The following is a 27,989-nucleotide window of genomic DNA, read 5'->3' as shown; positions in this document are numbered from 1 at the left end:
TTCATGTCAAAGGAACACAAAGCCCAAGAACTTTTGGTCATTTGAAGTGCTCAGATCACCGAGCAGTGACAGGACAGAGGAGGTCTCTGTAAGACACCATGAGGACACTACACATACAAATGAGACCTCTTGCTTTTCAAGACAGGAATAGCATTTGGGCAGATCTAAGTCATCTGAAATGAACCCTGCCAGACCGAACCCACAAGCATTGGAGGTCTGAGTGCTGCAGGTACTTCCCAGCAGACAGTGGCATCAGTGTCAACAGAGCCTTGTGCAGAGCCTTACAGGTCTTGTCTGTCCTTGTCACGGGGCACCAAAGCACAGGAGCAGAGAGGAATGTTGCACAGCTTAAGGTCTCTGCTGATGGAACCTGAGGATATAGGTTAAACCCAAAGAAAATGCCTCTCCCAAAAAGAATCCCCCCTTCTCCCCTTTCCAGATGCATAGAGCATCTGCTCAGTTATTTACTTTGCAAAACCACAGTTATTCCAATGCCTTTTTTTTTCACATGGAAATATGGATGATTACCAGAAAAACAAATAATTGGGATGGAGCCCAGTTGGATATCATTGAGGCAACTAAGTGAGTATGCCACATGGAGGAGGAGAAGAGAGAGAGAGTTACACAGTTAGGGATTGTCTGTTGTCACATTTAGGATAAACATGACAAGTAATAGCTGCTTGTCCTCCCGCTACTGAGGACAAACTAACCACTCACAGTCAGGAAAAAATTGACATCCGGGTTTTCTCAGAAAGAGGTTTAAGAATCTGAAATAGGAAGTTGCTTGAAAATACTCCCTTTTCTACAAATATTCATTTAAGCCCATAAACACACAAGTTTATTTTTCAATTCCATCATGTTTTTCAGATTTTAAACCTATGCTAAGATATTTTCTTAAAATGCATTTATATCTTCCTGGATTAGGTTTGGATTAGTCACCTCCTGGGGGAGATGAGATGTCTCTTGGTCTATTCAGCTCTTGTGAAGGAGATTACCCTCATTTTCACTAGCCACACAAAGCCAAAACTGCAGTAGCCTAAAGCTCAAAAATGAGACCCTGCCAGGTCAATACTCACATTTTAAATTGAAGTAAAGATGACCGAAAGATGAGGCTGGGTCAAGGCTAGGATGAGCATCTCTTTTCTGTCTCCATGTAAAGTACAAAGTTTCTCCACATGAGCACACGTGAAATATTCCAACCATCTGGAACTGAGAAAGGTCAAAGTCTACCTCATCTGCTCTCTGGTCCAGGTTTTTCTCCTGTCTAAAAGCATTCTCTGAGAAAAAAACCAAACTTCCTTAGCCAACAGCCTTTTTCTATTTTTCTCACAAATTTGTCCATAGCTGTCCCCATCTCAGATCATCACAGCATTGTGGGTCAGGACACTGAAGTGTTCACAAAGCAATATTGCAGATGTGAGAACCAGTGAAGGCCAGGGTCCAAGCCAGGTAATACACAGTGTCCTATGTCTTAGCTCTACCAAGAGGTAGAGAGAAGTGCAATAAAGAGACGCAGCAATGTCCAACAGGCACACTAGTCTTATTTAAACATAATACTGTTGGGAAGCACTTTGGGATGCTGCAGTCATTTATAGAGTGAAGCATACAGGGTTGAAGATTACAGGATGGAAAAGTAGCCTTTGATCTACTGCCACTTTTCCCTCCTACCTCTCAGGATTCAAGGTTTTTGTAATCATACTCCTGGAGCTACCAATACTACTTCTGTCTCCAGTTCTTCTCAACAGCCACATACAGGCCTACACTGAAAGAACTTCCACTCATAAGACATTTTCAGAGAAGTGTTTAAGAAAAACAGGTGTTCAGATCAAATGCACTCACTCAATAACTTACTTCTGGCCACAACCCACATCTCTGAGATTCTTCACACATCAAAGACTCAGGGCACCAAACAAATTGGTCATTTTGCAAGTAACAAATAACACGGGCGTACATAAGTATAACAGATGCTTGTGGTATTCAGGGTGGGACTGACCAAAGAGAGCGATGAATAAGCAGCACTGTGAGCTCATGACTCAGATGCCATGTCCCCACTGGCCCACAGCAATAGACAACTTGCCTCAAACCCAATTCTCTTCAGATCCAGCTTGCATCTTTTTCACTAAGGCCAGTGCTCTGAGTGCCTCAGGGAAGAAGAGATAAGGACATCCAGAGCCGACAGTGAGAAAACACTCTGAATTATTCATATCACTCAAATAGCAAAATTAAAATTAAACTACCTTACATGACAATGGGAGATATGCTAAAACTGAAGAAATTCCACAGCTACTTTTAAGTGCTACCCAATGAACTAAAGCTGGAATGAAACTCTTAATGGTTAAAAGGCTCACCTGTTTGTTTCCTCTGTGGATGGATATATTTCTTGTTTTGCCTACATTGATATCAAGTCTTTACATAACTGCTGGCTTCATACCCAAGGCTATCTTCCTGAATCAAAATCTCTCCCATACTGGTAGCAGAAGAATAGACTGCCTCTAGCTTTTTAACTTGTTAATAATGAACTTGCTCTTGTCTGATTCTCCTTGTCCCCTTCTCCCTGTGCAATACCTGCCTGGGGAAGTACATGGCTTCTGCATCAGTGTTCAAGTCAGTTTTCTGTACTTGCTTGGATGGCTGTCAGGGCCAGTTTTTGAGGTACAGTCTCCTTTTGATAACTCCCGACAGGCTCTGCTAGAGGAGAGCTGGTTCCCAAAATACATTTCTCTCACAAGTGTTTCTCTCACACTTGTTTTTCAGGACTCTCCACTCAACAGTGTGGTAACGAGAGGCACTCCAGACTGGGTTTAATGCTACCATATGCTAGACAGCATGAGAATCCATACTGCAGGAGAGCAGCCGGTACATTTCCACGTTAACAGAAGCCTGATTGCAAATTGCATTTAGTCTCAACAGCTCAGTTCACTGCCCACAGATGCCACGGGGGACTGTAAAGTTAGCAAGATGTGGGGGAGTACGGCTAAATTTTTCAAAAAGAACCTTGGCTGATCTGATGCCACAGACATTTGGAGCTGATGCCATGGAAGAAAGTTGCTGCTGTATTTCTTCTGCCATAAATGAATAAGAATAATAATGTCATGAGCTGTTAGTCAAATTATGAACTCTTGCTAGGCTGGTGATTGTCTGCTGATACAAACAGCAGCGTTGGCACTGTCAAATGCTGCTCTTATAACTTGACAGCCAGCACATAAATGAAGTCAGAGAAGAGGAATTTACTCTTTCAAAATAGGTCAGCATGAGAGGAGATGGGTTTCCAGTCTGAGTGTGCTGTGTCTCCCTGGGCTGGCTGCAAAATGTACCTCAGCTCTTACAGCAGACTTCTCGTAACTGAAGGTACAATAAGACTAAATGAATGAACTGAGAGAAAAACCGGCCCCATTGGATCCTCTCAGAACAGGTACAGGAGGAGAGCTCTCCCCTGCTTACTTGTGTATGACCAACCAAATCAACTTGGTAGCCTCTCTCCAAGGCCTTGCCACAAAAATACCCAGCTCAGCTCATGCTAATGGGCCTCCTAATAAGCAGACTGTGCAGGGAGGCCAAAGACTTCTCACTGCCTGGCCTGAGCCACAGGAGTACAGATCCAGGACAAGGTAAAGATGCCTGGCAATGTTTGTAGGGGTGGTACAGAGAGTTTCACTATGCAAAGCCCCTAGGCCAGTACTAATGCACAGATAACTTGAGCACTTTTAAATATTAAATGGAACCTGGATGCACAAGCACTGTGTGTAAACACAGCCCTTATACCACAGGATAAATGCTTTGCTTTATGTGAATCAGGTGAGGTCTTCTCCTCGCTTCTCTTTCTCTCACCAGAAGGCACCACACATTTCAGCTGCTTAGATCAGCATTGATAAACAAAATAGACAGCCTCTCAAGGCCTCCTTTCCAGTCTAGCATCTCTACAAAGCATTTGCACATCCCTCAAGAATTAGGAAAATCTTTCCTCACCCCCACTGTATAGCCAATCCATAAAATTCACTGTTAGTGAAGGTCACCAAGTCAAATACTGTAGCTGGGTCATTTTATAGATATTGACAATCCCTGTAGCTATGAGAATAAAGATAAAAGTCATCTAAATCCTGCTCTTTAGGACATGAGCCAAATGTACGTCACGATCAGGAAGGAATTGCTCCCACACATGCATCACATAAGGGACTGCACTGCCCATCAAGTTCATGGTGTCATTAATCCCCCACCCCTCCCACCATGTGTTACCAGAAACCACAGGAGCAGGCAGCAGAGTGCTGTGTACCACACTTCTGTAGTTTCACAGAGAAGTGACCACCAGCCAGAAGACACAGGGCTCCAGGTTGCTCAGGCATGAAAGCAATGGCATGATTCCCTAAAGCTCTGTGTCAGTGAGGTGGCAGCAGCTTCCATGCTCTGAGCTGCCTCATGCAGTTCCAGGAATTAAATGCTATAGCTCAGCAGCCCCCTGTGGAATTGGCTTTACATTTCCAGGCAACAATGCCACTGCCAGGCAAAAGGCATTTTTCAGACTCTCCCTCTAAACACATTCCCAGGAGTCAAGCATCCAAATGAAAAGAGAGAAAGAAGAGCCATTTTCCCAGGAGGTCTCCTAATAAACCCCAAACAACAACAACAAAAATATCACAGACAAGCTCAGGATTTCAGACAGTAAGAAAAATAGAAGCTCTCTCCAGCTCTGCTCACACCACAGGATGGGCACTACAAACTTGTTGGCAGGGGGCCCCATGCCTAGGGAGCTAGGAGGTTTTCATGAGGAGCTAGGATGATTCATATAGGGCTACCAAATATCAAGCTTCCACAAAGAAGGCTTCTTCCTACCTCCAAAGCACCTAAAGTGCATTAGTCCCTTGCCTACGGATGCTCAAGAGAACAAGACAAAGCTCTCAGTGAGAGCTCTCAATCCCAGACCAATAGGAATTGCTGGGAGAAGACAGCCAAGTGCCCCAAGTTGTTGGAACCATCAGCAAGAAGCTTTGTATGAGAAGCAATCCTACTCAAGCAGGCAGCTGCTGAGCTGGCTGAGAGTAAGCCATGGAGCTGGCTGCTTCCTGGGTGTCCCATGAAGCATAACAAATCCATTTAGACCTGTAAAGTAGACATAAAAGTGGGGACCAGTTCCCAGCTGGAGCTAATTTCTCCCATGAAACTTGTTCCATGATTGCAGGCAACCGTGCTTCATAATATGAAGGTAGAAAATCCCCATCCTTTTATGCAGTTCTTGGCTTTCATTTTTCACTTCTTTTGTTATATAAATGGGTGGTTTAGTGTTTCTTTCCACTGCTTGGACTACTTTGTGAGGCCTCTGACTCCTTTTTGCCCTCCAGCATGGATGGTCATGTTGTGGTTCTGCTGCACCCCACGTTGAGTGCTGAGCAAGCCAAGGCCTACAGTGATCCAAAAGCTGAGGGTGAGCAATACTGAGCTTAGTGGCCAACTCTCATAGTCAGCTCTTTCACTGAGTCACACCTCATTACTCAGTCTTAATCACAGCTATCAGAGCTCCAACAAGGCACCCAGAAATATCACAGTCATAGAATGGTTGGGTTAAAACACAGTTAATGAACATCTCATTCCAGCCCCTCTGCTGTGGGCAGGGAACCTTCCAGCAAATCAGGCTATCCAGGGCCCCATCCAGCCTAGTCTTGAACATCCTCTAGGGATGGCAAGTCCATAGCCTTCCTGGGCAACCTGTGCCAGTGTCTCACCACCCATACAGCAAAGAATTCCTTCCTAATATCTAAATTTAATCTAAACCTACCCTCCATCTTACAGCCATTCTCCCTTGTCCTATCAGTACACGCCCTCTCCAGGGACTTTTCACCCTAAGTAATAACAGCATTCCCAGGAATAGCCCCATCCTGAATTCCAGAGGCATGAGGGGAAGTTAAGTGGATTCCTGAAGCTCACCAAAGAATTGTTGCTCCAAGCAAAGTTGTGAAGCTGCAATGAACTCTCAGAGTGTGCAAGATTGACTGTTTCCTTATGACTGTGAGCAGCAAAGACCAGGGCTCCATTAGCGCTCTCTGTAGTATGGAGACTTACTTTAGGCATTATCAGTAAATAAAAAAACCTAAGAAATCTAATCCTAACCTCCACTGTGGAGGTTCTCCTAGTAATGGGATCCATCATTATTTCCTGCACTGAGCCATGCTTCCTCTTCTTTCTCCCATTCACCAGTCTCACCTGTGTTTTTGATCAGTCTACCTCAGGCTTCTGCACATGACTTTCCTTAAGAACTTCAATTCTTGCTGTAGGTTTTACAGGTTTGGTCTGAGCAGCTAAACCAGGGACTGTCTAATATGATCATAAAAGGGTAGGATTTTGGTTAATGCATATACTAGAAAAGAGAGAACTGTGTAGCCCATATTAATTCTTTTGGAGCAAGATGTTAAGACAAGTATTTTCCACACTTTGGAAAAAGGCCCTGAAATCAAATGTTGTGGTTGAGAATATCTGCCAGGCTCTAGTCATGTCCATCTGATTGACATTTCCCATTTCAATAAGCCCCTTCATCTGGGAGCAACAACACCAAAGACAAACCTGTTCAGCCTCACCCATATTCTCATTCCATCAGGGGAAGTATCAGGAGGATTTGCTGGCAGATAATTAACACAATGAAACTGCTTTTCCTTTTTTTTTTTTTTTTTTGGAAGGAAGAAATGTATAATTTGGCAACACACACCCTCCCATAGACATGTCATGCAAGGCATCTCCTTAACACTATGGGGACCCTGTGAACTCTTTGTCCTCTAAAGCCCAAGATCCTGCTCTAAAATATGGAACTTGAGGAGGATAATTAAGCTTATTTTTGTTATTAACAAACAATTTCCAGTCTCCTTCTCCAAAACAGCTGAACCACTTTAACTGGAACTTTCAAAAACACAAAGAAAGCAAAAACAAAACCAAGACCAAAATGAGAGAGAGGAATGACCTTTTGCATAGTAGGCATCAGCTGAAGCAGTGAAGCAGTTAAAGTCTGCAACCTGGGAGCTCTTGCAAACACTGGCTATTCATGGAAAAGCCTTAACCTGGTTGGTGATCCTGACATCTCTACCTGTAATGCTATGCTGTAAGGACTGACACTCTGCTGAATGGCCTGCACCACAGAGAAGAATTACATACCCCTGCTGCATAAAGGGAATATCCCAGGCCTAAATTCAGCTGTTGGCTTAACTGCAGATGCAAGGTTTCACTCAAATGAGAGCAATTCTGCCCTGGACAAGGTATTGCAACTTGTCTACTGCACCATCACCTCACCTCATTTCACACTGCACAGAGAAAGTCACTCTAAAGATTAGAGTAGGACTAATCTGGGTGCCAGCCAAGCTTCCTCAGCAGGAGACAACTTTTTTCAGAATTAAACAAACAAACAAAAAACCCAAATCAACCAGACAAACAAGCAAAAAAAAAAAAAAAAAAACCCACAAAAAAAGAAGTGTGACTGCCACTCTAGAACTCATGCCTTCTTAGCTCATTTACTGACCAGGAACCATGTTAACAGCTGTAACTCAATTAGTTCTTCAGAGCTTTTACTCGGCCTCTGCACCTAGTCTTTAAAACTTCCCCTCTGAGTTGAACTCACACTCCAAAGGAAAAAAAAAAAAAAAAATCAAAAACTGAAAAAATAACAAACACTATGTATTACCTACAAAAGCTCTTGTATTGTCCAGCAAACAAAGGCTGCCTGCTTTGGGCTCTTGCTGTTTGGTACCTACAGACAGCAGCTGTTCTCCCTTTGCATCATTCTGTCCACACCCAGACAGTTACAAAATACAGAGTGCAAATAATGACAAGTTGTACCTGGATATCTAGCAGAGATCAACTCAAAATGGATGTTTTCTGTGGCTTAAGGGTGATGTACCTGCCATGCTTCAACAGAACAACTCCTTGACATCCATTCTGGGAGCTTTTTCAACACCAAGGATGCTGTAGCAGGAAAACAGAAAACCCACAATGCAGAACTAATTTCATATTGTTCTGATTTAGGGACTGAACAGCTCTGTCCATGAGACATTTTAGTTCAGGTCTCATCCATAGCACTAGTTCAACTCCCCTTGGTGATGTCCGTGGCTTGGGACTTCACTCTTAGCTTACTGCTGTGTGAGCAGGCTACCAGATACAACCTCCATTACTAAAATGTTCTTATCTCAACCCATGAGGTTTGCATTTTTTTTCTTCTATTTTCCTCTTCACCAGGGACAAGGGAATGAGGGCTGTGTGGTACTTGACTACCAGGTGGGATTAAATCATTACACCCTCACAAACACAGGTTTTCCTGGGGCAAGCTGCCTGATCGTGTTCCAGAGCACCATGTACCTCTGCACAGAAAGTCACAGGCCATCCAAACCAAAAGCATGGAGCTCATGTCTCCTAAGTGGGCTAGGCATACCTGGGGGTGGCAGAGGAGAGTCCTCCTGGGACAGCCTCTGGCAATGCCCCAAGACAACAGATCTGTGTTGGCCTTTACTGCACTGTGGACACATCACAAGCTCTAGACATAAAAGCAGCTAGCTGGAAACTCAATGGACGTCTAAGGGTTAACCTGCACTTGTTTGATTGTCAAGCACCTGAGATATGACGACAACACATTGGCACACTGTAATTGCAACATATTATTAAGTACCTTCAGTCCCCAAAGGCTAAGACACTTTTGAAAAAATAATAAAGCTAATGCACATAATAGCCTGTGCCTTGTTATTTAAGAAACCTCTTCCCGGCATCGGACGTCGACAGGACGTGTAAATGCACTTTCTCCAATAACTATGCACAAGGAGCAGTTTGATGGAGTGCCAGAAAGCACAATGAGTGTTCTACCTTAGCAATGTACTGAAGATGACATGTTCCCTTTAGAACTAATTGCTTTATTCAAAAAAAAAAAAAGAAAAAAAAAAAAAAGCCATTTACTAAATCCTAGCCTGGTCTCTCCCCTTGATGAGCAATTTTAGACTGCACATCAGAGCTTTTGTTTGTTGCTAAAAGACAGGGAGAAAAGGCATGTTTTGTTAAGTAATTTTAATTTTTGTATTTAATGGAAAATAGTTCAGAAGGGTATTTTTCATTATACTACGTGAATATTTGCATTATATATTCTGCTGGGCCTTCCCTTATGTGACTTAAGGCTGACAAGCTCAGACTGTCAGAGACAACGCTTTGCATCTAATAAATCACCCTACACCAAGATCCAGTTATAACTATTGACACAGACCAAGCTATACCTCTGAAAGTCAGAAAATACTTATTATCCTTGTTCTGCATTCTCAAATGCAGAATAGGAAAGCACTTCAAGAACTGCTTCCAAAATTCACTGCATTCTTACTGTCAAACTGCTTCCCACTTCTCTACATTAATAAATAAATAAATCAGGAATTCCTCTTCTTGTGCCTTCAAGAGAGAAATGTAATGACTTCATAGACAAATCAATGCCATTTCCAACAGAACTATTTCTTTTTTTTCCCTCCCTACTTAGAAAAATTAGAATAATTTCACAACGAGCCCTAGGGAACAAGCTCATGAAAATGCACAGAGAAAACAACATGAGGAAAAGTGTTTGGTTATATATTTCAGGAGGCAGGAAATAGGCCTATCTGCTGCTCTGCGAGCAGTGAGAATAATTATGCATGTATTTGCTGCATCCCATAATCATTATCACCACAAAGATGACATTTCATGGCTGAGTTGAGAATGTGTCTTTCCCAAAATTATTTTTTGTTTGGAAGGAGAAATTATTTGAAATAATGTCTAGGGAAGATTGATATAGGAAAGCATAGATTTGAGAGTCAGACACTCTAGAGTCAAAACCCTATCACCAGCTCTCTAAATAATTCTATTATATTGTTAATTCCACCTCAGCAAAATGGCAACACATCTGTCTGCAGCAGAGTCCCAGGCTACTGGGAATTTCTGTTAGATATTATAAACTGGTGCATTGATATAAACTACTCAGACTGTTTGCATAGGTGAGCTCCTCTGGGCTTTGTAAAACCTTGGTCAGATTTGGAAGGGGAAGACAACTCTCTTCATCATTTGATCCTGGTGAAACTGTCCAGGGCCCAGTCATTGCCTTGCTATGGAATGACAGGCAGTAAGAACAGGAGAAACCACAAAGGAGTGGTGTTTCTCAGGTGCACCTCTCCCTCCCTCAGACAACCCAGAAGCAAAAAGCTCATCTCAGTGGTAAGGGATAGGACAGGAGGAAGAAGGATGAGCTTGAGGCACAGTAGGCCCAGCAGACATCCCTTCCCCAGGAGTATTTCCACCCACCAGCTCATGGCTAGTGCCAAAGATGCACCAAAGCCCTGCTGTCAAGGGGATGACATACCCAGTTGCTCTGGCTGAACATGCTGCTGGATTCCTACAGCAGAGATTTGCTGCTCCAGAGCCAACCAGGCTCACAGACCTACCCATGTCTCCTCTGCAGTATCCCACTCTGCTTTTCTTGCTGGTTCTACATTAGACCATGATAATCAGTCACAGAACCATGTCTCATCACCTTTTCTTACTGTGATGGTGCTAAACCTAGCCCTATTCAGTACTGATTCTCCAGCTTGGGTGGAGTAAAAATCAGGACACAGCTGGACCTGTAGCAGTTTCTCCATGAGATAAACTGGACTGCCATGTAGGAAGTCATGGCTGTTTCTAACCATAAGACTTTAGGCGAATCACTTCATTTGTCTCCCTTTTTCTGGTAGTCCTAACAATTTCATGTTTTTCTTCAAAGGACTTGAATTCCAAAAAGTTTTTTAAAAAGCTAATTTCCATTTTCATGGAAAGACACTGGGGCCCTGTTTATGACAGATTTTAAAGATAAATGAGTGCAAATAAACCCTCACCTCATGAAGAGATGTATTGTCATATTAGGCATGAGGACCTCATTAATGGGTGCTCTGGATCACAACACTCCTTTGCCCAATATTCCAGTGGGACTCTGGCTTTCTGATCCACACCAGCTTCTCACAGCCAAGAGGTTTATACAGGCTGATTGGCCTGCTATGCAAGAGCTCAGAGCAAACCTTACTTTGCAAATGGTTCCTTGTCCTAAGTAGTACCTAAATCTTAATGCTGGGAACAAGTGCCTGCAAAAGAGTAGTTTTCAATGCAATGAAGGCTCAAGATCTAAATTAGCCACAAGCCTGCCTTTGTGTGCCTAGCACACACAGATCAGCAATCCTTGCTTCTCTGCTACGTAAGTATGTAGCAACTACTTGCAAATGCAAAGCATATTTCTCCAGGTGTCCTGTGCAGTACAGTACACACTGTGCAGAGAACTGCTACCAAACTTCAAGCCAGGACAAACTGCTGGCTGGACAAGAAAGCAACATTTACCCAACAATATGATGTCACTTGTGCATTTGGGGGAGGAAGAGAAAAATCTGGATTTGTTCTGGCCATAAATGAGGACGCAGCTTGAAATTAATTGATCGTGAGTCCATTCAAAGTAACAGCTTGATCCAGTTCCAGCAAAATCCTATGGCAAAACTCTGGTGCAAAACACTGAGCATACCAGACTTTCTTCCTAAAGACTTTAGCTCACACTTCATTGTTTAGAAGCAGTCAGACCCTTCCTGTCACATTGCTGGGGAAGTTTTCACCAGCCATTCAGACCTGGGCACTCCTGGTGGTAGGGATTGGAAGAGGAAAAATAGGCTGATGAGTAAAAAGTTTTCTTTGTTTAAAGATTTAGATTAGAGAAACAAATTAATTAGGATGAAACCTGCATGAAGATCCTTCAGCCAGGAATCCACTCTACAGCTTGTTCTTTCCTTCTACCTGTATCATCTCTACAATCACAACATTTCAGCATTTTAGAACCTCACATTATACCTAGTCTTTGAGGCACAAAGACATTTGCTTTCAAGAGATACATCTCTGCAGAATTACTTTAGGTGCCCTAAGAGTGGTATTCTGCAGGATAACCCTTTTCCTTGCATGTCCAGTCTTCATTTTCTGCAACACACTTTTTCCTACTCTTTGCTTTGCTTTTCCCCACTGATACCTTACACTCAGCTCACAAAGCAAAGCTCAGCCAGACTGTTTTACTGCCATTTACAATCAATTTAACTTCCTGGCTCTGGGGCACCTTTTGCTGGTCTTGTGACCACTGCCACACAGTTCTGTTTAAATCCAGAATAATTTGCTTAAGTGGAAATTAAACCATTGTTCTTTTGATGCCAATAAACCAAAGTGCTGACAATTGGAACAATCATTCCAGCAAAATGGTCAGGAGTATCCATGTTTGTCATCCAGATAAAGAGTGCTCAATTCATAAAAAGCCAAAAGATGAGTTCCCAAAGTATCAATATCACAAAATTGGAATGTGAATGTCTTTTCTTAGAGCTACTTAATAGAGAGAAGCACCTTTATTTAGCACCTGTCATTTCAAGCTCCCAAAATGCTCTCTCAAAAATTAAGTTTCCTAATAAGCCTTCCTAGCCAGACATCCAGCTCCAATTTACAAGGGGTAAACTTGTTTAAGGTCACCCAGCATGGGAAAGAAGAACTGGGAAGCAGCTCCAGGAATCCAGAGGACCACACCCCTCACTAGCCACTAGACCACACAACTGTCCCCATTTCACTTGAGTCATTATTAAGCAGGATAGAAGAACACTGTGGTTTTATTTTATGTCAGCTGAACTCTTGGATTAACATTTTACTGCCCCACTGATGTTTTGCCTAGAACATTCTGTAATCCACAAATTAATATGTGAAGAACATCCAGTACAGTTTGGAGGAATAAAAAAATTATCCAAATGGCAAAGAAGTTTTGATTTCCAGCAGTTTCATAAATCAGAAGTGCTGGAGAAGGAAGGTTCCTTATTTTATCACACATAGCCTTTTGTAATGCCAGCAAAACTGCTGCCCTTCCCAAAACCAAGCAGAAACCCTATTGTTGTGGCAAACCCCATCTGGTCACATGGAGAACTTAAAACCTCATGGCATTCTGTTTCACATAGACAGAAAGGGAGTTCTGCTCCAAATACATGACAAGAGCCAAAAATAATTTTGCTTTATCTATGCACAGTATCTGAAGTTTTTGTTGCCTGCTCTTATTCACCACTTCTTGTTTTCTGTGGTCTTGCCTTTAGTTTCTGGGATAAGAGTTTCTCTGTCCTGCAGATTCTGCCCTAGTATCACTTTTGTTAAATCACTTTGGTGAACAATTCTTCTAGGTGGAAGCAGATCCTCCCCTTCTAAGAACAGATCCGTGCTGCACGCAATGCGGTGAGGTGCAAATCTAAGGCAAAACCCAATTCCAACTCAGAAAGTCTTTGAGCAAAATAGCAGGAAACTTGCCCAGGCTTGGATTGGGCACAGGTCCTGCTTGTTCAGCGTACAGCTGGGGAGGAGGCATCCAGTCACAGAGGTCAAGCAAAACCATCACTGCAGCCTGAGTTGGAGAGTCAGCATGGAGACGGGCAGAGCATAAACACTGATCTGAACTGAATTATTTAAAATGCGTTTTATGCAAACTAATTAGTAACCATCCCCCACCAGCCGGATGCCATCGGCTGCTTCTCCCCAGCACCGCCAGGCGATGTCCCGCTGGAGCTCTCCCAGTGCTGAAGGCTCCGGGCACACAGCTCCGGGCGGGAGCAGAGCACGGCCGAGAGCGAACTCGGAGTGAAGCGGCGAGTAAAGCGCAGTTACAGGGCTGAAACGAGCCTTAGTAGGATCGACGGACACGGATGGAAGGGGGAATGCCAGCAGGGAACACCTGTATTGCTGGCATGAGAGAGCTGGAGGACAAGTGAGCTACATCATGTCAAGGTTTTGAGAAAAGTGCCTCCTTTTTACTCCCCCAGAGCCTTTGCTTAATAAAACGGTGCTCTCCCTCTCCTTGCAAACCTAAGAACAGCATACAAATCCCCATGATGATAACAGTTTAAGGGAAACAAAGTCTGGTCTCTCTGGTTATTAGTGATATTATACCATTTCACCCAAAAGCAGTTCGCCTTAGCATCCTTGGCCAGCTTCCAGCTTGTGCTATCAGAGCCTGCACACCTAAATTCAACTCTCGGGAGTAATCACAGAGGCTGTCCAGCTTCATCCCTCACAAGTAAACACCACTCTGGATCACAATTCCAGTCAAAAGTGAATGTGACTGGACACGTGCCTGGACATTCAGCACCTTGGATGTGCTTCAGGCAGGTCTAGAATGGAAGAAGCGAAAGCAAAGAACAAAAGGTCAAGAGCAGGTAGTTTTAGCAAGGGTCTGGTAGGCATGAGCACAACACACCTGTCATGGCCTTACCCAGGGAACAGAGAGGGCTTGTGGGCCTCCTCTTGAACTCACCCAGACTGACAAAACTGAACTTTGATGTCCCAGTCTGAGGCAGCAACTTCCTTAGCACACACAAAATAGATTTTATTTTCTCGGTCAGCGTAACTTCTTGATCCTTTATGACCACCCACAGACTGACGTAGAAGTGATTACCCTGAGACTAGCTCTCATTCTATGACATGGTTGGTATTTTTCCCAGTGTTATCATGTCTTTGAGGCTACTTCAAGGATCCAGCAGTGGTTGCACACTCAGTGCTGGGCTGCTGAAAGTTTGGATTCTGCCAGACTCTGTGTTACTCCAGAAACAGTGTTGGTAAATGCAATAGCCAGTAGGCTAATGCTGGATTTGTACTGCACAGGGTCCAACATCAGATCACCAGGTATAATGTTGTTCTTACCAAGGAAAGCAAAAATATGTGGAGACAAGTTTTAGCACTCCTGAGCCCATACCAGGATATCTACAGTGGGATCAGGAGAGTGTAAACTAGTGTTATATGGGATTGCATCTGTAATCGCTTTTCCAAATAGAAAATCTCATAATAGAAACACTTTTAATAGGACAAGCACACTGCAAACATGCCCATTGCACCTATCAAAATATATGCTCAGGGAGAAGATAAAATATGACCTCCTCCATCTCTGGTTATTATGAGGTCTTAGAACACATGCAGCTACCCAAATTATTATGTATATTACTGTTGTGCTTAGAGGCCACACTGGAGACCTTGGCTGCCCTATAATTTGGCCTGCCTATTATAATCAAAGCTGTTCTGTGAGTGAAAGTTCAGGGGCTACTCCCCACCAAGAGACAAGCTGTGACTGAGTGTAGCAGGAGTGACACAGCTAAGCCCTTTCTCCAAAGGCTTACAGCCTGGACAGGCACGGCAGCCAGAGACTGATTGGCAGAACAAGGTAAGGCAGGAGGAACACTCTAAAGCAATGTAGTGTAAGTGATGGTGACGTCAGAAGACTCTGGGGACAAGCCATAAAGACCGATAAGGACGTACCCCAGAGGAGTCAGCCTCAGGAGAGGATCAGCACTGTGGAGAGCATTACTGCAATCCATCGAGGTGACAGAGGTATCTGGCACTGAGGTAAGTGCCAGGGAAACCTGTGCCAATGACTTTGTAAGGACACAACACATTACCTAGATGAGCAACGGCTGCTTTGCTTATGATGCTGTCAAAGGGCAGCCAGCACTGGCAATAGCAGTAAAAAAAGTGCACAAATACTTAAACAGAAATGGGATGCTGCCTCTAAGCTCCTCTGCTGCTGTCTAGGGGCACAGGCCTTCCAAACATGCAGCTGGGTGCAAAGGAAGCTCCAGCAGAGGTTATGGATTTCTGCAGGCTAATGACACATTTGAAACAGATGAGCTTGAGCTACTGCTTGTAGAACAGCAGCATCCAAAGGTTTGGCTCAGAAAGCAGATTCACAGCACTACATTCTGCAAATAGTCAGCAGTGACGGACTCCGCTCAAAAGAGCTTAAGATTCAAGTAAATAAGATAAAGACAAGGTGATAGACATGTTTTGTGGCTTGCCTGTAGTCACGTGTCATTGATAGCCTACCCAAAAATACAGCTAAAGTCTCTGGAGCTCCAGCCTAACATCTAATCCAAACACCTCACCTTCTCTTTAGCCAGTACTTCCTCCTCTTGAGGAAATCAGGCCACAGAGAAGACACTTCAAACCACAGCACAGCCTTTGCACTGGAAACAAATGCATTTAAAGACACCAACAACTCTGTTTCTTCATCTTCTCTCAACTGACAGCTAATTTTCTAGTTTTTTCCAAGTATCTATTTGCTAGTCAAACCTCCAAAAGTGCTGAAAATAATAGCACCTCCTTCTGCACATGAACATGTTCCTTCCCCATGGGACAAGATCTGTTTCCAACACGACAATGAAAACTGTGTCTGTAAAAGCTCAAAAGTACAATTCTTCCTGCTCTTGTCAGTGGCAATCAGTAAGGTCACTGCATCATGAGCTTCCACTGAATGTCTAAAAGCATTCAATTAATCTTTGCTGAGAACTCAGGGAATTTAAGTAATGTCAAAGAGTTAAAAGAGATCAGGAGATTCCACACTCCCACTCACACAATACTTCCTGAACATCTGACACAGACATACAAGTTACTCTACTGACAAAAAAACCCAGGTTTTTTTTGCAATCAACACCCTAAGCACATATACATTAAAAGACAGTAAAACATCTGGACAAGCCACCTCTGCTTGCTGACTCCTCCCATTATTGTCACAAGTTGTCTTTGTGCAGGAAAAGGCTCCAGCTCTTTTTTTGTTTACAGATCATTTGTTCTGTAGTTATCACGAGGTTACCCAGACACTCTTACCTGCTTCCTCAGGTGAAGACTGGACAGCCATGCATTGACTGCTCCAGTCCTGGGGACATCGCCAGTCTCAAATGCCTCTTTTTTAACTGCTGGGTGTGGGGTAGAGCTCTTGAAGAGCTGGGCAGTGTTCTCACACACCATAAAGTACAGATGAAACAAAAACAATAGGAAGGGTGCAGAAAATAATGCTGAAAATAGGGGAAGTCACATAACTCTAAGAGCACAAAAGCAGCCATGTGGGCCCAAACATCCCACAGATGTCACACAATTGAACTCTGTCCAGGCACATTAAGAGACCAGAGGCCTGAAAATTTTGCCCCTTCATCCAGCCTCTGCTCCTCAAGGAAGCTCACCACTGTAACTTTTATCCCTCTGTACAAGGGAAAGATCATAGAGCTATGGAGATGAAAAAAACAGGATAGAAACCAGGCAATCAGAGGCAGGGTAAGGATTCCCACGAGAAGTGGGAAATAGTAGGTGCCACTTTGAGAAAGATCTGCAGAAATCATGGATTGTGCCCAGACACAGGCAGGTGACAGGAAAGCAGCCTCACGCAGAGACACACCAAACCCAGGTGCCCACACATGAACGAGTCAATTCTCAGGCACAGCTGCCCTGCAGGCACTTACTTCAGCAAGTCTGAGTATGTGCTCAAAGTCCAAAGCTAGTGGCTCTCTCCTCAGTACTAGGGACAACATTTGGGATCTTGGACGAAGATACCACATTTAAGGTCTTCACCGCACTGAAGGAGGCAGCACTGGAACAGCCCAGCCCAGCATGCCTGTCAACTATCCCAGGCAGGGCTGCTAATGGTACACACAGGGATCTGCAGTCCCCACCCAGGTCAAACCTCTATGCCCAAGAGCTAAGCAGGACAGCACTCAGCCCAACTTCAATCACCAAGATGTAGCTAAAAGGATCCTGACAGCCTTCCATCAGACACGTTTTCATTATTGCTGCTTGGACTGCCTCCATGACTTGCTAATGCAGAACAGATTAGAAGGTCTATCCATATATCATGAGATTCTTCCTGCTAGTGCAGGAATCCATTTCAGTATTTAGAGTAAGTAGCAGCCTCAAACACAGCTTTTCTGATCATCTTACAATTGTACCCTTGTAAACAAGGAGACAGATGTTGCTCTGATCATCAGCAACGAGAAAACAGCTTCTAAATGGCACATTGAACACAAAGCTATGCTTGTGTCACCCCCACAGCTGCACACGTAGCAGGGGATTCCCAGCATTACCCTACCAGGGAGGGCAAGCCACGGCAAGGATGAAGAGTGGCAGGAGTGTAATTTTGCCAGCAGTGTTAAAGCAGAGCAGCCTCCAGGCAGCTCTATGTTGAGCTAGGGTGAGGAAGCAAGGAGTCAATCATAGTGAATCCTTGCTCCAACTTCTATTTCCTTTCTCCTCAAGTGAGCAGAGAAGCTGGGTGAGAGACAAGACTGTCGTATTCCTGGGAACAAACCAGGAACACTTCTGGGGAGCTAAGTCACTCCAGTGACTACTCAGAGTGACAGCAAGAACTGTTAATCTTCCAAAATAACCATACAGGGCATGCTTATAACACTGATTGCTACAAACAACATCCTCTCCCCTTCTCTTGGTCTGAAAAAAAAAAATTACTCTGCAGACAGGGAGGATGGAGAAGAAGGTAAGCAAAATGGTCCTGGGAAAATAGCCCACTGAAAATATTTACAAGGGAAAACACACAACATTGGAGGCAGCCAGTACAGCTGGCAGACCAAGCAGAATAAATTCTTGCCTTCAAGATGAGTGCTAGGTTTTATAAGACCTTTGTCAGGAGACACCAGCATCCATAGCATATGGATTCACACAATTTCCCTCTTACAAATACAGAGCACCATGACCACCATCGCTGCATACCTGCCCTCTCTTCTGGGATAGCTGCATCTCTGGCAACATTAGCCAAGCACTGTTCCTCCATATGCCAGTGCAGAGCCTGGTAGGAAACAAGGACAGCTTTATTCAGGAAAAAACTGCAAAAATGAAACACCGTTTTGGGAGGACACAGCAATAATTCATCTGCTTAAATGATCAATAAAATACTTTCCCATGTCACCTTGGCAATCGCCTGACAGCAGTGTTCCATGACCAAGAGTGGTCCAATGGGCAAACATCCCTTTTCCACATTACCCCCCTCTCCCATCCACTAAACCGCACTCATGGTTTGGCATCAGTGGGTAGCAGTGACCTAGCACAGCAAGGTCACTCAGGGAACAGCTCTGTAGGGCATCTTGCAAATTATTTCTTGATTTGTGGTGAGAATTCACCACTGAGCCCAACTGCATGCCACAGTGTTGGGAAGGGACTCACTGGAATTAACTCTGCTCATTCCTCTGGCATCTCACCCAAAACTTCTGTTCAGAGAGCTGTTTCTGCTTCAGCATTTGTTGAAGATTGCCATTTAAATGCAAGTCTTCAAAGGGAAAGTCATTATTACATGAGAGTGGAGCAAAGACCTTGCTGCAGGGAATCCATGTCCCACTAGAAACTAAAAGCCACTTCCCCAATCTGTAGTTCAGCTCCCACCACCCAAACTTTTTAAAGTCTGTGTCATACTACAGTGAATCCCAAGGCATCACAAGATTTGTGAGCATCTTATCTGTATTTCCTTATTTCCCAGAGCTTCTCTTTGCATCACTGTATATTAAAAACTTCTGTGGAAGAAGGGGTGCTGTGTTCATCCTTTTTGCTGTTCAAAAACACATGAGCAGAAACCTCTACTATCTTCTTCTGTGCCATCAGACTGAACATTATTACATGGCTATGCCATCTTATGGTGGGTCAAAGGCTGAATAGGAGTTTGCTCACTGACCTTCATACCACCATTTTTAACACCCTACATTTTGCAAAGCACATCCCAAATGGGAAAATCTCATTCATTATCTGGAAAGCCAACATTTCTCATCTGCATCCTACAGACAGAGAAGCTGAGTCATCAGCTGCTTAAGCAACTTCCACTTCTCCAGAAGAGAAACTGGCATTTAGATAATGCTCCTCTCAAATCCACTCAAACATGAAGTTGACACAGATCCATCCCTGTTACCTCTAAAGTCTCCAAGAAGGAAGAGCACTTCTTTTACACCAGTCTGTGCAATATCAACACTGAAGATGCCTCTGTCCATGGGTGCTCCTTGAGATACTGCAGAGAAGCAATATCTTACACATGCAAAGGCTACAGTTCAATCGTGAGATTTATTTCAAGGGTGACCTTAAACCTGTTTAACAAGAAAGCTGTAGTCTCTCAGCCTGCTCAGAGAGGAGGGGCTGGTATGGGGCAGCTCCCACATTATTTGTTCTGCTGTAGGCAGACTAAATCCTTAAAGACAAGGAGAAAAGCAGCCTCTCCCACCCCAGGCATAGCCAGAGGGCTCCTACATGAGAGACCCTGCTCTCCAGGTTCCTGCTGCAGCACTGTCAATAGGCACACACAGCTTCAGGCCACCCTGGGTTGCTGAAACACAGGTCCAGACTCTCATTGCCTTCCACACAACCCAGAACCAGAAGCAAACCTCCTCCTCTCCCCCATTCACCAGTCCACTCCATGTGTCTTGGGGTGTTTTCCTTTTTATAGCTCACCTCACTTCACACCTGTGTCTTTAGCCTGAAGGCTGGGTCTAATTTGGCAAAATCTGAAGTTCAGAAAAGAACATACCTGACAAACAGGCCTTCCTTCTCTCACCAAACAAACCCAGCTTAAGGCAATTCCCTCCTTGCAGGCATCACACCCAAAGGACAACACAAATAGAAACAGCCTTGCAAGCAACAGCAAACAGGATTGAAAGGAGTGTGACTTGGCTTTCCTCATTAGGAGAAGCCTTAACCTCCCCTGAGGTCAGATCCCACACAAACATGGGCTTTATTATCAAGGAACAGAAAGAGGCATTGAAGAGGCACCAACATCTGACAAAAAGGTCTCATAGCCCAAACCACACACTTGGTTCTGTGTATCCACTTGTTCCTAGCTCTCTACCCAGTCCCAACATTCCTATACACCCAAAAGTGCCACCAGCCTCCTGCCAGGCAGCTACCCCTTGGATGTTACAGGTGCTCTTTGTTTCAGGAAATAAGCAGAGAGTTATTTACTGTGTTGATTCATTAATTTCTCCCTGATGGTTTTGGAAACAGCAGACTTCATTTGGCTTCCAGCAAGTCCCACAAGAAAAAAAACCATAACACAAAGAAGGATCCTTGTACTTACTACACAAATTTAGGATTTTGCTCACAAGCTGTTGATACAACGGCTATAGGGAGTCATGCAGCATTAATGCCCACCTACAGAATCATTTGCTACCAGACTTGTATTCTAGGCCATGGCTCAAGTTCTCCTCAAATCCTATAATGAGTAGGTTAACATCAAAATAAGGCTTCCAGCTGGGAGAAATTTAATGGCACTGTTTTATACAGCACATCTCATTAATAATAAGCAGTGCATTGGACAGATGAAAAATACCTACCTTGCATATCCTGAACTAACAAGGTCACACGTTCAGATGTGAATATTGGTATGGCATCATGCTGAGCTAGAAAACCTCCTGGAACAGCTTCTATCTGTGCATTACACAGATTTATAAGAAAGACAGCCAGAAGCTGAAGGACAGTACAGACTGATTAGACACAAACAAGACTCTAATGAAGCTGAGAGAAGCTAGAATAAAAACAAGATAGCCAAATCAGGCAAAAAAAAAAAAAAAAAATACTCAGGAGTACAGATCTACAAACCTAGAGAACAACAGCAAAGGTGCTCTGGTGGGTTCCATGACTTTGCCTTTCCCAAAAGGGAACACCAGAATAAACCAGGTTAGATCATTTCTCCGCATCTTAGAGTTCCTTCAGATCCATTTCCATTTTATTCCCAGCCCTACGAAAAAAACCCCTAACATCAGCCTAAATTCTGACCTCTAATTGTACATGACTGATTCAGGAGTATTTGGAAGATTACAACAATCTTTTTTGACATGTGTATCAAGACCTTTGCTTAAAACTCTTCAGAGTTCAAGTATGTTTAGGTGCACACTCAGAAGTCACAGCAAGCCTACAGCTCTGCCCCTCAGCTGCTATCAGGAAAGGACCACTAAGAGCATGGTAAGTAGCATTGCTTGGTTAGCCATGATGATATTCAATCCTGTGTGCTTCAGAGTGGAGTATTCTGCATCAGAATAATAAGGAACGAAGCAAAACAAACAAAAATTTAAGCTGCTCTCTGAAAAGCGTTAAAAACAAAGCCAGATCATAGCAGACTGCGTGCCACTTGGAAAAAATACACTTAGAGCAGGGCTCTGGGTAAGTTCCTGAAGAGGTATTTCCATAGGTAATGCAAAAGAACAGGCATTGCTACCTTCTGGACCAAAGAAGAGGTTTGAGACCTACGTTAGGCCAACACGCAAGCAAAGGCACTACGCTCATTCCACTGCTGCCTCTCCTACAGGTGAGTGATGGAAATAACCCCCATTTAGCTGTTACAGATGTCATGTTGCCTTCTAAAAGCAAAACAGCAGGGAATCAGCTGAGATATCAGCACTTTGTCAGAGTGCCTGAGACTAACTGCTCGTCCACAGTTTTGTAATAAACTTTAACTACCAAATACAGGAATTTATGTGCCCAAGTCTATTTTGCTTTAGCATCACTGCTGCCAAATTGCAGACACAGCATACCTGAAAGCAGGAGTAGGATTAGATCCTACACCACTTCAGACCCTCCACTCAGAATATCTCAGCACTTTCTGCTCTTCCCAACTGTAGATCTCAAAACAAAAGCAATGCAAAGACACAATAAAACAGTGAAAAAATAGGAAACTCAACCCAGTTCAGATGCCCCAACTGAATGGAACTTCTTGTCTCCAAACCATACAGGACCCTACATTTTCCAGCACTTTGTCCAATTCACTTCTAAGTATGTCCCAGAGGGAAAAATATTTCATGGTCTAATAAGCATCAGTTTTGGGAAAACCAGCTGACATTTCCCTCTGGGGCTAATGTGGGCTAAATATCATGAGAATTACATTTTGGCCAAGTAATTCTGCTTCCTCTTACATGATTTCAAAGCATCCATCTCAGCTGAGGTCTCAGGCCTCAACTCCTGGGTATCTTTGCCTGGTTTATTCTCTGTGGTATCTGCAAACACAATCCAAGATCTGCTGAAGTAAATGGAGGAGGCAGTTTAGCTTAAAACAAAGCTTTTTCTCTGTTCTAAGTCCTAAGGTTTGCAAAGATAAGTGTGGCTAAGTTTCCCACAATTCAAAAAGCTTGAATTATGGATTAGACAGTTATTAGAAAGCATCCTAAGCAAATATTGGTCACTTCTGGTAAGTGAGCACAAGATATGTTTGGCTAACCTCACCTTAAAAACCTCTAGTGACAGGAACCCCATGACATTCCCAAATATTTCAAACTACTGCATCAGTGTCTCTACTACTGGGAAAGTTTCCTAAGCATCCAACCTGATTCTTCCTTGTTACAATTTAAGTGCATTATTTCCCAACCTGTCTCCATTGCTTTGGAGAACAGTGTCTTTCTCCCCCTCTCTGCATGAGTTTTTCTACATATTTTGAAAGCTCTTTTTTTTACTTTATTTTAATCACAGTTAAGTCAGCTTTTCCCCCCCTCCTTGTTCTGAGGTTATGCTTTCAAGATCTACAATTGTTCTCCCTGTTCTCCTTTGGCATCTCCCCATGTCCACATCTTCCCTGAAATGTGCTCAGCAAATTGTACACAATGCTCCAGCTGTTTCCCCAGGACTCTGTAGAGTAAAAGAATTACAGATGACTCTCCTGACACTGCATGAGTAACTAGCTCATGGTTCTTCAGAAATTTAAGATTTGTGCATTCTCCTGCTGCTACACAGCAGCTCAAGATATCCTCTGTTCTTCAAGATGTGGAACAAGCTGGCAAAGATCTTAAGAACTACAAGTAAGGGATGTAAAAAAGAATCCAAATGTAAAATAGAGTTTCATTAGAACTTATGACTACCTTTAGTTTAAAAGAAAAAATTTAAAAAGCCCCAAACCCCCTGCAGACTTTCATTAACTTATCTGTACTGTTGGTGCCAGATCTGTTTTGAAGTACACAAGCCTGACAATACCATTGGAAGAGAAAAAGAAATGAGCTATTCTCTGGAGGCATTATTATGAATAGCATGTGTTCCTGGCCTGTTTCCTCTGGGCCTATTTCATGAATCAGTCCCCTGAAAAAAAAAAAAAAAAAAAAAAAAAAAAAAAAAAAAAAAAAAAAAAAAAAAAAAAAAAAAATCAGTCTCACCATAAGGTCACTTATGAACTCAGCTTTTTATTTTAGCAGGACAGTAACTAACCTAAAAGCTCTGAGCTACTACTGGACTTGATCCTGAAATGAAATTATGCTACTGAAACAGAATTAAGCTGTCTTCTATGCTCCAGAGACAGCACCATGGATGTGTAGTTTGTGCTGGGGATGTTGACAGAGGAGCTGTCTCTCAGAAGGGAGAGCACCAAACCCAGAATGATGACAGAGAGTAAACAGCTTTTTGATCTTTCCATATCAGCCTGGAAATGTTAGACCCAGAGCATCCCCAACAATGACAAGGTAACACACAGGACCTGCATCACTTCACCACAAAGCAATTGTTCAGCTGCTGTCTGGTGGAAAAGTGCACAAAACCATTGCTGGGCAGCTCACAACAGGGAAAGTCAAAACAGATAAACAACCCAATGTGGGTTAAAACATGGAGGCCAGGACATAAGGCAAAACTAAAAGAAAGATGATTATTTGGAAGTCCCCCAAAGTACATATTTCCACTGCTTCGATCCTGCAAGCATGTGAAGACAAGCTGTTTCCTCCCAGGTTGTCATGCTCTCTCTTTATAGGCTTCACTGGCCTTTGAGGAGGCTCATAATAGATTTTTAAAGAGGAAAGGCTTGTAGTGGACTATTATTAGTCAATGGAAGGAGTAGATAAAGGGAAATGAACTTATTTTTTGAGCTCAGTGCCCAGAATTATGATCTAGATTAATCTAATTGTACTTGGATCCAGAGAATTAGTTCCATCCATTGTAACAAATGGAACCAATTGCAAAATTTGGATGTGGGTCAGTATTTCGAATCCAAGCCAAAGGTTGACAGCAGGCTTTATTACAGTTCCTAATATTTAAAGAGTAAGGAAAGAAAGAAAGAAATGAGTAAAGAGACACTATTTGGCACAAAGTCCTCTGAAATGCTGAAGCTCTGGTTATCAGGATACCTGCTGATCACAACAGACACAAAATGAGAAAGAAAAGGTGGCACCAGCCAATCTTCTACACGTGATTAATAATTGAATGTACTAGGAGGAGCATTAAAACACAATTCTTGGTCTGGGTGAACCTCTTTCAGTATTCTGATTGGATTTATTGCCTTAGAAATAATTAGGGAGAGCCTAATAGCAGACCTAAAGACCTCTGGGGAAGGAAATGAACACCACCAATGCTTTGATGCCATTTAATCTACTGCTGTTTCCAAAATGGTCCCTCCGCCCCACTCACTACCCCAAACACCATTATTTTCATCTCCCAGTCTCACAGGGGCTGGAACAGCCACATAATTGTGCTGTGCTTCCAAATACTGCAAGTTGTAAAGTTGGGATATTCTGCTTCCAAAAATACGCACACAGGTTCTGGAGACTTCCAGGTGAGCTAACACATCTCAACAAAGCCCATTTTATGCTTGTGTTTCGAACTGTTTTCCAAGCTCACACCTAGTGGGTAGGAGAAGCAACAGTAGCCTACATTGGTGAACACCATGTGCTGATTCAGTTTCCGCTCATAAAACAGGCTGGTAACTGCAGGACAAGCAGTGCCTTTGTGAGGGGAGGCACAGAGTTGTCACATGCTTCAAGCATGGCAGCAGGAGCCAGGAACACCAGCACAGGGACAGACATGGGCAGCCAACCCCACCCTCACTTCTTGTAGCCCCCTTTCTTAAGCAAGGGAAATCCTCCTCACCAAGCAGCCTTCTAGGGGCACCAAGAAGGCTTGTTGATGTCTGCATAGTATTGAAAGAACCTTGGAACCAACGTCTTTTAGAAGCACAGACTAAAGCTGGAATGTGAGTCAGCCAGTTCAAACAGTAAACAGGACACTTGCTTTGGACAGGGAGCAGGTAATTGGCCCTTGGCACTGCTGAGACACTCACTCTGGACAGAAGAGCTTTCTGCACACCACGGTTCAGCTCAAACACCAGATACAGGCTTGTCTACAGGAGCAACTGTCTGCAGATCTCTGGCCTGTGCATATTAGTTAGTGCCATCCCCCCGAACCAGCTCTTTCTAGGCAGAACTATTTTAAAACTGACCTTAAAATCTCTTCTACAGAGCCAGCAGCAGGAGAAATCCTTGGTTAGACTAGAAACTGCTTGCTTCCACCACTCACCAGTATTTCCAAGCATTTGCAGAAGTAAATTGGCTGAAGAACTGGAAAAGATGAAGATTTCAAGAATCATTCAGACACAGGACTTCAGCACCAGTTTCTGTGCAGCTCAGGCAGCAAATGTTGAGAGCACCAGGAGACTGCCCAGCTCTGTTCCACCACCCTTGCTGGATACAGGGAAAGAGTGGAGAAAAAAACCACAAGAATATTTCAGCTTGTTGAACATGCTACATCCCCAAACACTGGGTACAAGGGAAGGTTGGCCTCAACTTGCTGAAGAGGCATTTATAATCAGATGGGAGCAATGAACAGGATTTAAATTCCAGCCCTACAGAGACAACTTTTGGTTTCTCTGAACAGTGCTATAAAAAAATGAAGCCCTCCAAAGTCTGAAAGAACCCTCACTTCTAAGGTTTGACACTTTGAGCCTCTTAATCCAGGATCACTTCCTCCCAGTGGGGCCCCACCCCAGTTCTGAGGTTGGGGGTTGAGACCTGGGGAAAAAGTAAGTTGTCCTTGCTGCATATGTTTTGGAGGACTGGGAGCCCTGCAACACATGTTTACCCAGGACAAATTCAAAGTGAATTTGTCTTGAGTGACAATAGCAATGGTATAAACAGGCTGGTGAAAGTCAAAATCAATCCCTGTGTCTCCAGAACTACAGCAAGAAGATTAACACCCCACACTCTCTCACCTGGCACTGCTCTAAAACGTTTTTGTCTTTTGAGTTTGATTGTCACCCTTGGTTTTGGTTTTTGGTTGTTTTGTTTGGGTTTTTTTTTTTTAATAGGTTGAAATTCTAAATTAGGCATGTAGCAGAGATCATTATCCACACCAAATTGTAACCAGTATCCCAAGTTAAGGGATGCTTACAGGGATAAGCCAGACCTGAATTTCTCCCTTTAAACACTAGGGTGGAATCCTGCCTCAGAGATAAGGTCAGGCCCACGTCCACATTCCAAAGAGATCCATTCCAGGCCCAGTAAGTAATGCTGGGTGAGAATCAAGAGAGCTAGAAGGCATAAAACCACCTCCTTCTTTCGAAATTAATTCTGAAAAAAAAAAAAAAAAACCTGACATAAACAAGGGGACTCAAATCTATAAAGAGGATAAAAAATTAAAACAAAATTATTTGCAAAGATATTTTTGGTCTGCTAACAGTGATTTTCCATGCCTGTCCCATGCTTTCTGCGAGGGCTATTTGGACTGAACTCCGGTGCGAGGGGAAGAAAAAAAGAAAAAAAAGAAAAAAAAGCCATGATAAAACCAAACACCGCCATTGCTTGGAAGAGCAAGGAAAGCTGCTCCAGAGGAAGGGACGAGACTCACCTGTGCCGGGAGGGGGCGCGTGGTCCAGCGGAGCCGGAGCCCCCAGCCCCGGGAGCGGAGCGGCCGCCGGCGCCTCCACCTGCCGCGCTCGGCTCCTGCGCTCCCCATCCATCCCTTCATCCCTGTTTATCCCGCACAGCTGGTCATTCATCATCTCCGATCCCACAGGGGTTTTTTTCGCTCCGCTCGCCTGGCTCCATGTTAGCGCTCGGCTGCCTTACATGACACCATGACCTACTTTATTTTTTTTAATTTTCCTCCCGGAGAATAGCAAAGCACTGCTTCAGTGTGGCTTGCAAGGAGGAAAGGCAAAATTAAAGAGTGCTGGCAGAGCAAACCAAGGCCCTTTTCAAAAATTCGTGGCTGTTTGTGAGAGGTTAGGCAAGGAGAGCCAAGGCCAGTCCAGGCACTCCAGACTGCACAGCTGAAAACAGGGCAATAACAGGAAGAATAAGAGAAGGGTCTTGTGTTTTGAGTCTGAAAGACGATGCCTGTAATAACTTTACCAAAAATCGGAGCCCACCTGACTCCCACAGAGCTCAGATCAGCTGATTGAGAGGCAAGGGTAAGAAACACCATCACAGGCAGCAGCAGTGACTCAGGGAAGCAACTGAGGGAAG

General features: G+C 43.6%; 1 long non-coding RNA gene across 1 annotated transcript in view; it reads right to left on the bottom strand.

The window, feature by feature from the left end:
- Nucleotides 1–27,642, bottom strand: part of LOC104687930 — a 93,186-nt gene extending 65,544 nt beyond the window's left edge. Inside the window, exons 1-2 of the long non-coding RNA XR_005602687.1 lie at nucleotides 27,370–27,642; nucleotides 26,044–26,084 (exon numbers count right to left, since the gene is read on the bottom strand). This is a non-coding gene — a long non-coding RNA (uncharacterized LOC104687930). The remainder of the gene's footprint in view (nucleotides 1–26,043; nucleotides 26,085–27,369) is intronic.
- Nucleotides 27,643–27,989: the final 347 nt, after the last annotated feature.

This window comes from Corvus cornix, chromosome 9 (assembly GCF_000738735.6).
Source record: "Corvus cornix cornix isolate S_Up_H32 chromosome 9, ASM73873v5, whole genome shotgun sequence".
In the NCBI taxonomy this organism is placed as follows: domain Eukaryota; kingdom Metazoa; phylum Chordata; class Aves; order Passeriformes; family Corvidae; genus Corvus; species Corvus cornix.
The sequence above is the reverse complement of the archived record's forward strand: the minus strand, read 5'-3'. Positions and strand labels throughout refer to the sequence as shown.